The sequence below is a fragment of the Nycticebus coucang genome, chromosome 6, assembly GCF_027406575.1.
Source record: "Nycticebus coucang isolate mNycCou1 chromosome 6, mNycCou1.pri, whole genome shotgun sequence".
In the NCBI taxonomy this organism is placed as follows: Eukaryota; Metazoa; Chordata; class Mammalia; order Primates; family Lorisidae; genus Nycticebus; species Nycticebus coucang.
In genome coordinates, this window is record NC_069785.1 from 82,339,402 (window position 1) to 82,356,576 (window position 17,175).

The 17,175-nt window shown below is 43.3% G+C and overlaps 1 protein-coding gene, 1 long non-coding RNA gene and 2 pseudogenes across 2 annotated transcripts in view; 3 read left to right on the top strand and 1 right to left on the bottom strand.

The window, feature by feature from the left end:
- The window catches only part of LOC128588734 (tripartite motif-containing protein 43-like), a gene marked incomplete at its 3' end in the record, with an annotated part of 421,410 nt that overhangs the window by 395,682 nt on the left and 8,553 nt on the right, over nt 1–17,175 (top strand). The gene's annotated exons all lie outside the window — the stretch shown is intronic.
- Nucleotides 1,009–15,839, top strand: LOC128589158 (uncharacterized). The gene is made up of 5 exons (XR_008380857.1): nt 1,009–1,146; nt 13,169–13,320; nt 15,264–15,399; nt 15,490–15,581; nt 15,790–15,839. It is a non-coding gene; the product is annotated as an uncharacterized LOC128589158 (long non-coding RNA).
- Nucleotides 1,502–3,138, top strand: LOC128589144 (serine/threonine-protein kinase RIO2-like; annotated as a pseudogene).
- LOC128589140 (forkhead box protein K2-like) lies at nt 12,952–16,206 on the bottom strand (annotated as a pseudogene).

A 17,175-nucleotide genomic window follows, 5' to 3' on the forward strand; every position in this document is an offset into this window, starting at 1 on the left:
CCATCGTAATGTATGGAAAAGTGTTCAAACTTGAATCCCTTAATTAAAGGCCATTTTTTTATATTCTTTTTTATTTCATAATTGAAAATGGCTGGTTTTAAATTTCATAAGTCCCTAACCCCAAATAATACTTAAAAAATAATTTTTCTATTTCTTGCAATCACACACTGGATATTTATAGAAATATAAACTTATTTTGTTGGAACTGAAAATTCCATTAATGAAATCAAATACATTGTGCAAGTGAGATAAACATGTACATACCACATCCAGCCTTCCCTGTGCAGCTGTATTTTTAATCTTTTCTATCACATAGGAAGAGTTAATCGTGGGGAGAAAAAAGCCTTATGGTGGTGATAATTTTGACTATAAAAAAACACTGATAATGTCTGTTGATGTTTTCAGATATACAGCTATTTCACTTTTAGTACAACAATGAACTTATTTTTCATTTATGCTACCGTCTAAAACTGCATAATTTTACAAACTGGTATTGGAATCTCAGCCAACACCTTTCTCCTCCTCTTCTGCATTTTCATACTTCCTCTGATCACAGGGTGAAACCCACAGACCTGACCATCTGACACTTGGCCTTCGTTCATGTGTGAAGTTCTTCACCGTACTATTATTGGGGTCTCCAGAACTCTTTGGGAGAACTTTCAGAATGACCTTACATGCGAGGCATTTTTCTACTTGAGCAGAGGGATCAAGGATCTCTCCATATGCACCACCAGCCTCCTGAGCATGCTCCAGGCCATCACTGTCAGCCCCAGCACCTCCTGGTTGGCCAGATTTAAACGTAAGTCCACAGATTACATTATCCATGTTTTATTCTTTTTGTGGTCCTGCAGCTTGTCTTTTAATCATAGCATGATCTTCTACACCATAGCTACTTATGATTTGATCAGACAAATCTACTGAAGATAAACACTTCTCACTTTCCCCCATGAATCCCATCATCAGGGGACTTCTTTTTGCTCTGTCATTATCCAGGCTGTCTCCTCTGTAGGAATCATGCTGCTCTCAAGTGCTTAGGTGGTGCTCCTCCTGCTCAGGGAGCAGAGACGATCCCAGCACCTTCACAGCACCAGACTCTCTTCTAACGCCTCCCCGGAGAAGATGGCCACCCAGACCATCCTGCTGCAAGTGAGTTGCTTTGTGGTCATGTAGTGGGTGGATTTTATTATTTCATTGTCCTCAACCTTGTTTTGGGCATATGGCTCAGTCATCGGAATGTCCAGAAGATGCCACATTTGATCCTTTGGTACTACTCAGTTCAAACAAAAGAATAATGTTCTCCAAAATATACAAAATAAGTGGCATAAAATAAAATTAATTCTCTGAAGAGTAGGTTTTTCTCTCCTCAGTTACCTTTTCACGTAGAAGATAATTTGTTTGATTTAATTACCATGTATAAAAATTATACTCTTATTATATATCAGTTATTTAAGAACTGATGCTACTTAAAAGCTTCATGATTGGACTTTCATCCGCTGCCTCCATGGGGAAGGTGAATGTGGCCAAGTTGCGCTACCTGAGCCGGGATGGCTTCAGGGTTTTGACTGGTGTTGAAGTGACCATGAAGAACCATGAGATAGTTCCCTGCAGTTTGATCACCTCTATAGCTGGCTGTAATAAAGTTTTAAGAGAATTAGTGAAACATACACTCATAGCTTGGGAGCGTCCCAAGACTGTCCGGGGCTATTTATTGACAAATGCAGGCTATGATTATGGCTTTGAAAACACTTTGTTCCAGACAAGTAGTTGAGTCTGTTGGAAACCAGATGGGTGTTGGCAAAGAATCAGATATTTACATTGTTGCAAATGAAGAAGGACAGCAATTTGCATTAACACTTCATAGACTAGGAAGAACCTCCTTTCGAAATCTAAAAAACAAGCCTGATTACCATAAACACAGGCATGATGTGTCTTAGCTTTATTTATCTCCTCTCTCTGCGGTGAAGGAATTTGCTTATATGAAGGTGTTATATGGGAGGAAATTTCCAGTTTCAAAGCTAGTTGTTTATAATCGCCATGCAGTGGTCATGGAGATCATAAATGGTTATCCTCTATGTCAGATACACCACGGTGAAAATCCTGCCTCAGTCTATGATGAAGCTATGGAACTAATTGTAAGACTTGGGAATCATGGGCTGATTCATGGAGATTTCAATGAATTCAATCGCATTTTGGATGGAAATGATCACATCACCATGGATCGATTTCCCACAGATGATCTCAACTTCTCATCCCAGTGCTGAAGGGTATTTCGACAGAGATGTCAAGTGCATCAGAGATTTCTTCATGAAGTGTTTTGGCTATGAAAGTGAGCTTTATCCAACCTTTAGTGATGTCAGGACGGAAGGCTCTCTTGATGTGGAGGTTTCTTCCAGCAGCTACACAAAGGAGCTACAGGCTGGTGACCGACCACCTGCTGCAGCCAGTGGGCCCAGATGAGAGGGCCACTGAGACAGAAGAGGGACCTCAGTTTTCATTTTCTGATGGAGAAGTGTCAGAAAAATCAGAGGTTTGTAGTTCCAAAGATGAAAGAGAACAGAACTGTGTGGACCAGTCGGGTGGCTACAGATCATTCGAAGACCTGGAACATATCAGGGAGGACAGTTCATCAGAGCAGAGTGCTGGCGCACACCACTTTGAAATGACTGACTTCAGCCAGGTTTAGAAGAAATGAAAGGGCAGGTTGTTGACAAAAATTCCATACCTGAATTTTCTGAGGAGAAAAACAGAAATGAAAATTACCTGAGACAAGGTGGTCAGACACATCAAGGAGAAGCCTCTACTGGCTCTGAGGAGTGTGTGGACGAATGCTCTCATCTAACTGCCTTGTGTCACTGAGTAAAGAATCCAGGCCTCTCAGAAATGAAAAACATATGGGAGACATTAATTGGTGTAGAACAAGAACTCTGAGTATTACTTCTTCTACGGGCAGTGTTGTGAGCTGTTCTACAATTCTTCCCGAACTCATGAAACAGAAGGTGAAACGTCAGTTGACAAAACAGCAACAATCAGCAGTCGGTGATTACAGAAAACAGAAGCAAATGTGTTTACCAAGCAATGAAGGGAAAACATGCAAAGTATTAAATCAAGTTGGAAGCAGCTAGCTTTTGGGGAGAATAATATATATTTTTGATATTTTTTTAAAGTTACTCTACTCACCTTTTAAGTCACTTTTAGTCTTCTTTTGCATCAAGGCCAATATAAAAAGATGAATAAATCCGATTTCATTTATAAAAAAATGAAATGATGGTGAGTAGAAGGCATATGTTCCACTGGCTTCTGATTATGATGCTCTGTATGTTGCCAACAAAATTGAGATCATTTAAACCAAGTCCAGGTGGCTCATTCTAAATATATAACTTTTCATCATAAAAAAAAAAACCAAGAAATTTGTTATCTTTTAATTTGCTTCCCTAAACTTCATATCAGGAAACTTCTCTATCTAAAGAAGCTCCTATTAGTAATTAAATTTATCAAAGTTTTACATTATTCATTTATTTTTTATTTCCAAAAAAAAAATGTTACCCTTATTTTGTAAAGACATTTTAGTTAGGTATCCAATTATGGCATGGACACTAATTTCTCTCAGCACTCTTTATTTCCCTGTTTTCTGTACTATGCAGGCTCTAGAGATGACCTTCTCACCTTGCTTCATACTCCATAAGAAATTACAATTTGAAAATAATTTGGTTTGCACATTTGAAAAAATTTACATTTGGGATAAGTTCCTTTAGCAATTTTCCTCGTTTAGTCAAAAAGGATAAGTTGAGAAGTCCCCAAAGCCTTGAGGTCCACATGGTTATAAAGTTTCTGAAGGAAAACTGACTTGTTGGTTTCATTACTCCAGGAATTCTTCTTCTAATGTACTTATGCTCTTCAAAAGTGCCCATATTTTCCAATTCAATTTGTTAAGTAATTTATGAATAATGATAACATTTGAGTATTTTTAGATGTCTTCACCAAATAGTATTTATGAATATCCCTTTGCCCAAAACATGAACTATAAAGTGGCAATCTTCCACTTTAATGTATGAGACCTGATTACAGCCAGACTTATGTTTTTCAGTCCCATAAATTCAGTATTGATAGAATTAATTATGTAAATGTAGGCCCTTTGGCTCCAGTGAAAATGCTTTCTTCTTATCAATACTTGAACTCTGGGGTTGCCCGTAGCTCAGTGGTTAGGGCACCAGCCACATGCTCCGGGGTGGGTGGTTTGGAAGCCGCCCAGGCCTGCTAAACCAAAATCATATAGCCGAGCATTGTGATGGGCACCTATCGTCCCAGCTACTAGGGCAGCTGAGGCAACAGAATCGTTTGAGCCCAAGAGTTTGAGGTTGCTGTCACACCACGGCACTCTACCAAGAGTGACAAAGTGAGGCTGTCTCAAAATAAGAAAAAATAATACTTGAAGTCTCCTAAAGTGATGTTGGTTTAAATTTTCTCCAGTAGTTATTTAAAATTATCTTAGAGGAAATGTGCATGTGGTTATTTACATATTACTTATGGGTTATGCTGTAATTGATGGTTTCTACTGTCATTTCACGGTACTTATAAAAATCTTTCCATAGGGTTTAAAAAGTATTTTATCTTCTGTTTAGTATCAAAAATGATGTTTATGTGTGTACCTAATTACCAAATCAAACTTTTTAACAAAATTACTTTACACTTTTTGTGTTCATTAATTTGTTTTGTACCAGAACAGTTGATTTCTATGATGCTTTTAAATCACCCAAATGATTATAAATATGTCCTCACTCTGAGCTATAGGCCAAACTTATTATCATTAAATATATATACATAAACACATAGGAGTTGTGTCAAAAAACAGGTGTAATCTAGGTATTAACAAATCTGCTTTGTCAGAGTTTTATCTCTTTGTACCGTTCTTTATTTACTGTGTCATTTTCTATTTTTATTCAAATTTATATTTGTCCACCTAAATATTTAAATATTGATGAGGAGAGATAGGCTCGGATATATATATATATATATTTTTTTTTTTTATTTATTTATTTTTTTTTTTTTTTGGCCGCAGTCGCATTTAAACCCACCACCTTCGTTATATGGGGCTGGTGCCCTACTCCCTTGAGACACAGGCACCGCCCATGGCTCGGATTTTTATTTTGAGTACAATTTGAACATTCTTCAAATTTCTATAGATTATATACCACCATTTATTCCATGTAGTAAATACAGGAATTAAATACAAGAAGTACAATAATGGCCTCCTCCTGCCCACAGGAGACCTTGACACATTGAGGAAACTTTGCTAAAAACCTTTATTTTTGCATATTACTTTTTAAAATTTTGATCTCAACTGCCTTAAAATCTAGAAATGTGCAATACGATAAATTAGAAATAAATCCCTATACACTCTCTACAAATTAATATAATAAACTCAGGCAAAAATTAAAATATTAAATTCATTTGAAACTTTTCCATATACAGAGCCCAGATGCAAGCTAATTCACTGAGAAACTCTATCAAATACTTAATGCAACAAAAAAATAGCCAGGCATTGTTGCAGGCGCCTGTAGTCCCAGCTACTTGGGAGGCTGAGGCAAGAGAATCGCCTAAGCCCAGGAGTTGGAGGTTGCTGTGAGCTGTGACACCACAGCACCCTACCGAGGGCAATAAAGTAAGACTCTGTCTCTAAAAAAAAGAAAGAAAGAAAGAAAGCAGCAGTATTGGAGGTAAAATGACACTTCGTGAATTATTGAATTATATTCATTGGGTAAATGTAAAATCATGTACTGTAAAATCATCAACTACTGCAAAAAATATATATATCTGTACCACAGGAACTTAAATCTAGATGCTGATCGGTCTTTTTATATTCCGCTGTGGTTGATGTGAAGACTGCCCCTTTGTGATAATAACATGTATGTTCAAAAAAAAAAAAAAAAACCCAACAACACAGAGAATGTAAATCATAGGAAACTTTAATGAACTGTATTGACGGAACTATGCCATGTATCATCTTTTGTATTATTAAAGCTATTGTCATATATTACTTTCATTAGCAAACCATCCCATGACAATGGATTGTGTAGAGAAGAACATTAAGAGAAGAAAATATAGTGAGGATGTTTTACAATATGGTTTTACCTCAATAATCATAGCAGGAATTGAGAAACCACAATGTGTTATTTCTTGTGAAGTTGGATCAGCCGAATCTATGAAACCGAACAAACTCAAATGCCATTTTGATAGCAAGCATCCTAGCTTTGCCAGCAAGGATACCAAGTATTTTAGAAGCAAACCTGATGGATTCAAGCCAGGCTTGACACTGGTGGCAAGTACCACAAACAAAACATAGCAGCCATTGAAGCTTCACATTGGGTGGCACTCAGAATCACCAGAGCTATGAAACCTCACACCACTGCTGAGGATTTATTGTCGCCAGTGACCAAAGACGTTGTTCAAGTTATGATCAGAGGAGAATCTGTTATGAAATCGAGTGCAACTTCCTTATCTAACGACACTGTTGGCAGAAGAATAGACGACAGGTCTGCTGATGTTCTTGATCAGGTAATCCAGGAAATTAAATCTGCTCCACTTCCAATATTTAGTATCCAGCTTGATGAATCTACGTATGCTGCAAACTGTTCACAGTTACTCGTTGTGATGATAGCAACTTTCAAAGAAATTCATTGTTTGTCGGCATCATAACACTCATAAGGACCACAAGTATCTTAAATTAGAGGGAGAAACATGAAAGTTTGTATTGCAGAAATCAAAGCTATAAGGCAAAAGCAAATATATATGTTAATCAACTATTTGGATGAATTAACTGATACTGGCAACTCAGCATAGGCTTACCCTTCATTGTGATCAAAAGGGAAGATTTTCTTTGCTACCAAGAGTTACTTACTTTGAGCATTCTTGCAAACATAATGCAGGAACAGATATCTTCAACAATTTTCAAGACACAAATGTACTTGAGTAGAATCTGGTTTAAAAATAACAGTTCAGAGGATGGTGCCTGGGTCTCAAAGGGGTAGGGCACCAGCCCCATATGCCAGAGGTGGAGGGTTCAAACCCAGCCCCAGCCAAAAACTGCAAAAAACAAACAAACAAACAAACAAAAAACACCAAAAAACAATTCAGAGGTTTATTATGAATGATGCAGAGATGAGGGGTAGGCCACGTTGTGGTCCGCCAAATAGTACTATTGATATTTGGAAAAACATGTCAAAAGAAAGCAAAATTCAAGAGAAAGTCACTTTCATTACATTGATATTTTGCTTCCAGAGACACCCGGGAAATTATACGGTTTAAATTTCTCAGGAAAGGTAGCACTCTATGTCTCAGGAACTGTTTTGTGCATTAGTGAATCAAAGGAAATCAATAATGAACAAACGAACAGGGAAAACTGGCCAACTTTTCCTGAATGCTCTGACTGTGAAATGGGTGTGCTAGTCAGGTTGTCTAGAGGTGGGAAAAACAGTTTACCTGTATACATAGTTCCACTGTAATCTTTGGGGCCATCTATGTGCTGAATAATGGTGTTTCAGTTAACAATGGACCAAATATACAAGGATGGTCTCAAAAGACTGTACTGGAGCTGCCCAGGATAGCGATGCAATTCTTTTATTCTTTTTTTTTTAAGGCAAGTTCTCATTATGTTGTACAGGCAGGAGTTCGGTGGCATGATCACAGATCATTGTAACCTTGAACTCCTGAGTTCAAATAATCTTCCTGGTTAGCTTCCCAAGAAACTGGGACTACAGATACCCACCACCATGTGTAGATAATTTTTTTTTTTTGTTTTTGTTTTTGTAGAGACAGGTCCTCCCTATGTTTCCCAGGTTGTTCTCAAACTCTTAGACTCAAAGCAATTCTCCTGTCTTGGACTCCCAAAATGCTGGGATTATAGGCATGAAACTCTATGTCCAGCCAATTTTTAAAATCTTGTCTACTGTAATTTCATGGCATTTTTTTCTATATCTAGATATACAAATACTTACCTCTGTGCTATGATTTCCTAGAGTGTTCAGTACAGTAACATACTGTACAAATTTGTAGCCTAGAAGCAATAGGCTATACCACATAGCCTAGGTATATAATAGGCTAACGTGTCCAGTGTTGTATCCGTCACAGCCTGTAAAGATAAACTCGGACCCCACTTTGGTAAAATCAGATGGTGATTTTATTACACCTGTGCAGGGGACTGCTGCTCTGAAAGGCAGTCGGCCCTGAAGTGGAAGGCAGGTTGACTTTTATACCTTTTTTGTGCCACGTGGCAAGCAAGTTAGCACAGAAGCAGAATATTGCGGCTAGCTCAGGGCAGGGTTACAGCTTGAGAAACACAGCTTGAGTAAGTTTCTACTATTGTTTGTTCACGAGAACCTATAGCTTGAGAAACACATCTTGAGCAAGTTTTCACTATTGTTTGTTCACTGGGAACTAGGGGAGGTTTTGGGAACTTGGGGACTTTGTGCTTTCTCGTTCTGAAGCCCTTTCTCAGAATCTATGGGGGTTTGGCGGACGCGCTGAGGTTTTGGGAGCTAACAGGCTTTTACACTAGGTTTGTGTAAGCATACTCAGTAGCAGTCTCACAATGATACAATTACCTAGGAATGCTTTTCTCAGAATGTAGTTTCATCATTGAGCAAGGCATGACCCTATAGGCATAAATCTACATCCAAACACAGATATATATCTTGATCTATCAAACTGGAGTATTAGGAATTGACTTACATGATTTTAGAGACTGACAATTCTAAAATCTGAAAGGTAGACTAGTAGGCTGTCGACTCAGGATGAGCTGATGTTGCAGTCTCCAGTGTGAAGGCTGACTGGAGGCAGATATCATTCCTCCTCAAGGTAGGGTAGTCTTCACTCTAAAACATTTAGTTGATTGGACAAAGCCCAACCACCTCATGGAAAAGAATCTGATTAGCTCAAGTCTATTGAAATGTTAATTGCATCTTAAAAACTGTCTGCACAGGGACATTTAGACTGGCTTTCGATGAAAACCTGGGTGCCGTGGAGCTCTGGTGTGGCTCATCCCTGGCAACACTATGTCGAAATAGGAGGCAAAGTTGGAAGGTGAAGCTAGTGCTGGGTGCTCTGATCCTCGAGTGAAACCCACATCAATAGATTAGTACCTCCATCAGGGGTGAGTGAGGTGTAGCTCTTTTGAGAATGGACTCCCTCCAGAGAAAGTGGGTTGTTAAGAAGAGGCTAGTTCCCCAGGTTTCCCTCTCTTGCTTCCTCTGTGGCCACGTGATCTCTTAGGACATGCTCACTGCCTGCGTTAGTAGAAGCAGCCTGGTGGCCTCACTAGATGCCGCGGCCCAATCCTGGACTTTCCAGCCATTAGAATTGGGAGCAAATTAATTTCCTTATAAATTGTGGAGACTCTTGTGTTCTGTTATGGCATCATTAAACAGACTAAAACGTGACCTAGCCAAATTGAAACATAAAATTTAACATCACAACAGAGCAGACAATGAGAGTATAGGAATAGGATTATTATTAACAATACTCTTCGTTCTGTTTCATTTTATAGTGTTAACATTTACTGATCTAAATTCTGGAGTGTCTAATCTCTCATTAATCCCAGTCAATGCATTTTTCCTTTCAGAAGTTGTAGATTTTATCTCTGTAATTTAAATTGGTTTTTTATGCTTTCTATATCCCTACTTACTTTATCTGAACAGATGAAGTATCGTTAGTTTAAATGCTCTAATGTCCTTATCTGCTAGTTCTAATACCTGTGTCAGTTCTGGTTTTGAATGACCAGTTTTCCTCCTTTTGACTGGCCTTCTTTTTCTGCCCCCTTGCATTTTTGATACTTTTTATTGTATTCCAGATATTGTGAACCTGTGGGGGGTGTTGCATAGTTTTATATTCTTAGTCATATTTTTCAGTGCTATTTGGAATCACTGTTAAATAGTTTAGAAATAGTTGAATGTTTTAAGATCTTCCTTTTAAGATAGAATAGCCTAAACTGGAGAAAGATTCAATGTGAAGATAATTATTCCCCACTGCTGATGCAAATCTTTTCTGTGTATTCTACCCATCCTCCTGGAGGATACTTCTGATTAGTTCTGAATAATACATATTGCTTTATTCACAAGTATATATTTCTGTACCTCATTTAGGAAGAGATGCTCCTAAAATTATTGTAAACCAAGGAATGAACAAAAGGCTTTGGGAGTCTTTGTAAAATCACGGGTCTCAGGAGAGAATAGTCACGCTTTTAAATTCAAGATCATTTCTCAGAACATGATGGCGAAAGCTTAATCACCTTCTGAACATAAACTATACATGGATCACTATAGAAGTTTTGAGACAGACTGTGTTGTGGTCCATTATTTCATGTCTACGTAACACAGTCAACAGTGTCTTTTCACATTCACCCTGCCAGTTTCAACTTGCTAGGTTCATTGGTGTTGCGGGGAGGGCTTCATCTGTTTTTGTCTGCATGGATTGTATGTGTTGTGATTTTTGTGTCTCTCAAAAGTTTCAACCTACCTATATGAGTGTGCTATGGGAGGTCTAAGACCAGGTAATAATTCTTGTTCCTTTAAAGACAATTTTTTTCTTTAAGCAAAACATCCCAAACCTATCATCAACTCTTTATGATCACCTGAATCCTTAGGTGGGGAATGCTTCAGGAAAGGGAGACATGCAGATTCAATTATTAACTTTTACTGGAGTTTGGACAGAAATAATTCATTAAAAATAAGGTCTATCCTTGTTCTTAGTAAAGTATCTCAAGAAAGGAAGAAAAAGTATCCAATGTACTCAGCCCTACTATGAAACTAATGTACGGCTTTCATATGAAAGCTATAACCCAGTTATAACCTAAGAATATGGGAAAGAGGGAGAGGGAGGGGAGGGAGGAGGGAGGATGGGCAGAGGGAGGGTGATTGGTGGGATTACACCTGCGGTGCATCTTACAAGGGTACATGTGAAACTTAGTAAATGTAGAGTATAATTGTCTTAACACAATAACTAAGACAATGCCAGGAAGGCTATGTTAACCAGTGTGATGAAAATGTGTCAAACGGTCTAAAAAACCAGTGTATGGTGCCCCATGATCACATTGGTGTATACAGCTATGATTTAATATTAATAAAAAAATGATCTCTATCACTTTTCCACTATAGTAGATTTTCTATTACAATGATTTATGAACTAAGTAGTAAAAGAAGATATAGAAAGCAATTTTCAAGGAAACTGGCTTGGGAACAAGCCCCAGGCTGGGAAGAGGTGGGTGTTAAAAGAACCTCTCAGTGAGACTTTTTCACAGATATCTTCTCATATTTGTGAAACTGGAGCAAGAAAACAAATTGAGGCACACATACCAAATGCCCAAATGTTCAAAATGTGTAACTATAGCTACCAAACTGTCAATACACATCTTCTATCCTTTTGAGAAATATTTTATACTTTCATAACATAGAAGGCTGGATTGGAATTTAGAATGGTCAGACCTATGTATGGAGCCAATGTTATGCTGTCTGCTCTGGAAAAACAAACCAGGAGAACGATCAGAGCAGCTCCTGGTTCACACAGTCAGTTTTGGATTTAGAAATCCTAGAGAGACTCTAGGAACCAGAAGTCCTCACAGACGTCTCTGTCAGTTGGGTGACGCTGGGTGGTGTTGGAGGAACCAGAGAAAAGTGCTCTGCTCTGTAGGCCCCAGAGCACCTGCAGTCCTTGTTTCTGAAACTAAGAGGATGCTCAGTCCAGTGAACAGTAAAAACTACAGTAGTATTTCACTTCCCTTTGTTGTAAGCAGTGTAGGACCCACAGCCACCTGTTAGAAAGACTTGGACCCCACTTCAGGTATAAATCAGATGGTGATTTATTACACCTGTGCAGGGGGCTGTTGCTGGGATAGCAAAGGGCCCGAAGTGAGGGGCAGGTGGACTTTTATACCATTTGCGCCATAGAAGCAAGCAGAAACAAAAGCAGAACGTGGCAGTTAGCTAGAGGCAGAGTTACAGTCAGGGGGCTATAGCCTGGTGACTGCATGGCCTACATCGTGATGGTTGGCACGGAGACAGCGTGGGAGAGACAGTAGCTCGGGAACTTCGTGTAGGTGATTTTTCCACCATTGTTTAGCTGTTGCTAGGGGGTTGGAGGAACTGGGGGAAATTCAGTTTTATTCTGAAACTTGCCTTTCAGATTAAACGGGGGAACATGCTGGGGACTAAGGCTGAAACAGGCTGAGACAAACCTGGGTCTTTTAGGGGGCTGCTCTTTATCACACATTCTCCCGTGTTTCCCCAGGCTTCCACTATCACGGGATCCATCCACTGGTGATGGGGCAGGGGGGTTCTGGAACTTTCAGGTTCTGCAAAATTATCCCTACTCTACCTCCACTGTGCCTCAAGCATCCAGGAATCTGCTCAGCAGGGTCCCCTTCCCTTAGGGGTTCTCCATCCCAAGTCCCTGCTTTAGGCCCCTAGAATCAAACCTCTTGTCACAACCCTGGATGGCCTCATCCAGAAGAAAACCCAGATCTCAGAGGAGACCAGGAAAGACCTCAAGGTGAAATCATCCATGTTGCCCATGCTCAAAATGAGGCATCTTAGAAGACAGGGGCTTCCTCAACTTCATTTTCTTTCCTTGCTATCATTATTATTTTCTTTTTTTAGGAGACTGGTTTTACTTAGAGTGAAAATATTTTGCCAGGGACAAAGTTAACACAAAGAAACAAACAATAAAAAATACCAAGAAAGAGAACAGTTAAGTGCAGCTCACGAGTCCCGGCAGTTCTTTTGCACAACAGGCTCATCCCTGGGCCCTCACATGTGCCTCACGCACCTGGGCCTGCATGTGTGGCTATGGCACCGCTGGTCTGTCCCACCCACGGAGACCGAGGTGCTGAAATCCTTCAGGCAACCGCTCCACCAGGGGACATCTGCAGCTGTCACAGAGTAGCTCCCTCTGAACTTTAACAAGACAGGCAAAAGTAAATCATTCCATGGGCTGGGCTAGGCTAGGGGATGCGCTCTGAGCGTAGGTGAGAGGCAATGTCTCCTTTTGGCACCACAACGTTGGTATCTTTGAAGTCAGAAAACTCTCCCAGACGCTAGTTTTGGATGCCCTTCTCCCTCGCAGCTGCCAGTGGCGTGGCCATGCTCAGGGCCATGACCATACTCTCGCTGTCCTCCATTTTCAGCCGCTGCTGCTCTGGCTGCTCTGGCTGGTTGCCATTCTGGCGCTTTGTGGACAGGGCGGGGAGGCTGATGCTGACCATGGGCTGCCAGCATGCGGAGGGCTCGCTGCCCCATGGTCCACCTGACCGTGGACTGCGCTGGGGATTGGTACCACGTGAGTACCATTTTGTGTTACAGATTTTATTGGTTGCTGGTGTTGACCTACAGGCTCCTGTTGTACTATGTTGACCGTCTGGACACGGGTGGTCTGTGAGGGCTGGATGATCTGGCTGGACATGGGTGGTCTGTGAGGGCTGAATGATCTGGCTGGACACGGGTGGTCTGTGAGGGCTGAATGATCTGGCTGGACACGGGTGGTCTGTGAGGGCTGAATGATCTGGCTGGACACGGGTGGTCTGTGAGGGCTGAATGATCTGGCTGGACACGGGTGGTCTGTGAGGGCTGAATGATCTGGCTGGACACGGGTGGTCTGTGAGGGCTGAATGATCTGGCTGGACACGGGTGGTCTGTGAGGGCTGAATGATCTGGCTGGACACGGGTGGTCTGTGAGGGCTGAATGTTCTGGCTGGACACGGGTGGTCTGTGAGGGCTGAATGATCTGGCTGGACACGGGTGGTCTGTGAGGGCTGAATGATCTGGCTGGACACGGGTGGTCTGTGAGGGCTGAATGATCTGGCTGGACACGGGTGGTCTGTGAGGGCTGAATGATCTGGCTGGACACGGGTGGTCTGTGAGGGCTGAATGATCTGGCTGGACACGGGTGGTCTGTGAGGGCTGAATGATCTGGCTGGACACGGGTGGTCTGTGAGGGCTGAATGATCTGGCTGGACACGGGTGGTCTGTGAGGGCTGAATGATCTGGCTGGACACGGGTGGTCTGTGAGGGCTGAATGATCTGGCTGGACACGGGTGGTCTGTGAGGGCTGAATGATCTGGCTGGACACGGGTGGTCTGTGAGGGCTGAATGATCTGGCTGGACACGGGTGGTCTGTGAGGGCTGAATGTTCTGGCTGGACACGGGTGGTCTGTGAGGGCTGAATGATCTGGCTGGACACGGGTGGTCTGTGAGGGCTGAATGATCTGGCTGGACACGGGTGGTCTGTGAGGGCTGAATGATCTGGCTGGACACGGGTGGTCTGTGAGGGCTGAATGATCTGGCTGGACACGGGTGGTCTGTGAGGGCTGAATGATCTGGCTGGACACGGGTGGTCTGTGAGGGCTGAATGATCTGGCTGGACACGGGTGGTCTGTGAGGGCTGAATGATCTGGCTGGACACGGGTGGTCTGTGAGGGCTGAATGATCTGGCTGGACACGGGTGGTCTGTGAGGGCTGAATGATCTGGCTGGACACGGGTGGTCTGTGAGGGCTGGATGATCTGGCTGGACACGGGTGGTCTGTGAGGGCTGAATGATCTGGCTGGACACGGGTGGTCTGTGAGGGCTGGATGATCTGGCTGGACACGGGTGGTCTGTGAGGGCTGGATGATCTGGCTGGCAGCGCCTAGTGTGGCATGGCTAGTTGCGGGAATAGTTTCTACTTTCACGTCCCTGTCATGGCCGTTCTCCCCCCGGCTCCGATGTTGTGGGGGGCAGCACAGCCACCTGAGTGACCACAGCTTGTCCCGCAACAGTGTAAGTGTTTGCTGGGGCCAGTCCAGCCACACTGGTGACCAACACTGCTGGTAACTGGTGGACCACGTGAACTGTCCACACAACGGACGGCTGGGAGGTCGGAGTGGTCACTGGGGCTGCAACCGTGTAAGGGACGGCCTTAAATGGTCTGTGGCAGCTGTCACTGAACAGCAATGAGGACTGGCTGGCTGGGCAGAGGTGACCATGGTGGCTCTGGGCACACCGAGCTTCCTGGATGTCAGCGAGTTTGGGCTGTGAGGCACCAGGCTCAGGCTCCATGGTGTGGGCGAACCTTCCCTGGACAGGCTGCAGGGGTCTGGGTGCTGCTGGAGTGAGCACAGGCGCCTCAGTGTGACTGGGACAAGCCGGGCGCTCCTAGAAGAGAGAGGTGCCAGGGGGGTTCTAAAGCAAGGCACGCCCCTAGGCCGTCTTTTCCTAAAAGCCTGCTCTATTGATTTGCTTTCAGAGACAGGATCTATCCTCCAGAACGAGCTTCTGCCTGGTTCTTCCTGGGAACGTGCTACTTTGATGAAGTAACGATTCAGAGAGAGATTGTAGCGAATTGAATTCTGGCAGCCCTTGTCCACAGTCCTGTACTGGGGGTGAATTTTTGTGATGTGCGTGTAATTCCATTTAGGGTAAGTTGTTTATCAGGAGCCATCCTAATTGCTTGTACTATCAACTGTGCACAGGAATAAGGTGGCTTTGAGCCACCCTTTGGGCTTTCTCCTCCGGAAGCTTCCTTCTCATGTTCTGGCTGCGAGTTTTCGGCCATTAAATTGAGGTCAGGCGGCATCACTCGGCCCACTTTGTACCCTGAACACCCTGCTCCGTGGGCTGGATGGGCAGGAGTTGGCAGCAACGATGGCCCCCGTGGGGGAGGGGAGGGGCCACGGTGTCTGGAATGTTGATGGTCAGGGGCAAGATGTGCGGCTGGCCGGCCTTCACTGGGGTCTCAGCACTTCCTGCTTCTCCCTCTTGTCGCTGCACAGGGCGGTGAATGTGATGTTGACGTTTGTGCTCGGCAACCTGAACCTGCACACATGAGGCAGCTGCCGCCAGGCACCATGTGCCTCTGGAACAGCAGTCCACGCACAGGCTGTTCTTGCAGAGGCAGTGCAGGTAGAAGTAGCCGCCAGCGTCCAGCCTGGGCTGTGCGGTCAGCAACCCTGGGCGTGAAGATCTCGAGGTGGCACAGGGAGATGAAGCTCCAGCGCCCCATACTCACGTCCACCGAGCCCTGCCACGAGTTGCACCGGAGGGTCACGGAGCGCTCCTTCATCAGATACTCGAACTCGCGGCCCTCCAGTCGTGCCACCAACCAGTCGCCTGTGGGGACCCGCTGCCCTGGCCGCGCTGCCCGCCAGTGGGGGACCCACGCCCGAGAGCGCCACCGCTGCCGCAGCCATTGGCCTTTGTGAGGGCCCGCCGCTGCTTGGCGCGGGTGCGTGTGGGAGGTGGAGGCCCAGGCGCCCGGCAGAGCTCCCCAGCGAGGCCTCTGGTCAGCGAGGCAGAGCCAGGCCTTCCTTCCTCTAGGTCCTCAGAGCCTTGGTGTATCATCCCACTGTTCCAGTTTTCTCTGTGAAGCCAAGGCAGTTGCCTAAAAACTCTTGTGCACAGATCTGAGATGCTGCTTCAGAATCCAGTTTGGCTCTCTCAGACAACATGGAAGATGTTTGGAGGGAATTGTCAGGAGAAGGGTTTTCCTTAAGGCTCTAATGTGTCATCTCTTCCCACCCCATAAGCAGTGAACTAAATGAGTTGGGGAAAAGGCTCCCATCATATTATATTCTGGGGTAGAAATAAATTCTGATTAACCTCCACATAACTTCTCTTCCCTGCTCAGACTCAGGGGCACCCTGCTTCTGGCTTCCCAGCAATTTCCTGGCATTCCTTCCCTCTGACATGGGGTTGGGGGGTGCCTGGCAAAGAATTCTGTATTATGCTCTGGGAGAAACCCTTAGGCAACATTATCTGGAGTTTCAGGAGCAGGAGAAATCTGTGTTCTGAAGTAAGGGCCAAAATTGTTCTCACATTACATTTTTACATTACAATACAAAAATAAATCAATATAAAAAATAAAACACTTCCTACAGTAACAAATACATGTGAAGTCACCCTCAGGCACATCATCATCAACGTTTCTTAGACATTTGACAAAATTACTGTTGAAAAATTTTTTTCTTTCCGTTTTTTTGTTATAAGTTAATAATTAAAGCTACCAATCCAGAAATCATTTTTTAGATACTAAATCTCCAGTAGGGAGTTTGTTGCAAAAATATGTGATTCTTGATGAGATGACGTTGGTAGAAATTTGTTTCCGGAGATATCCAAGGTGATAAATCAATCTTTCCTTTTGTCTCCGGGAAACCTAATCG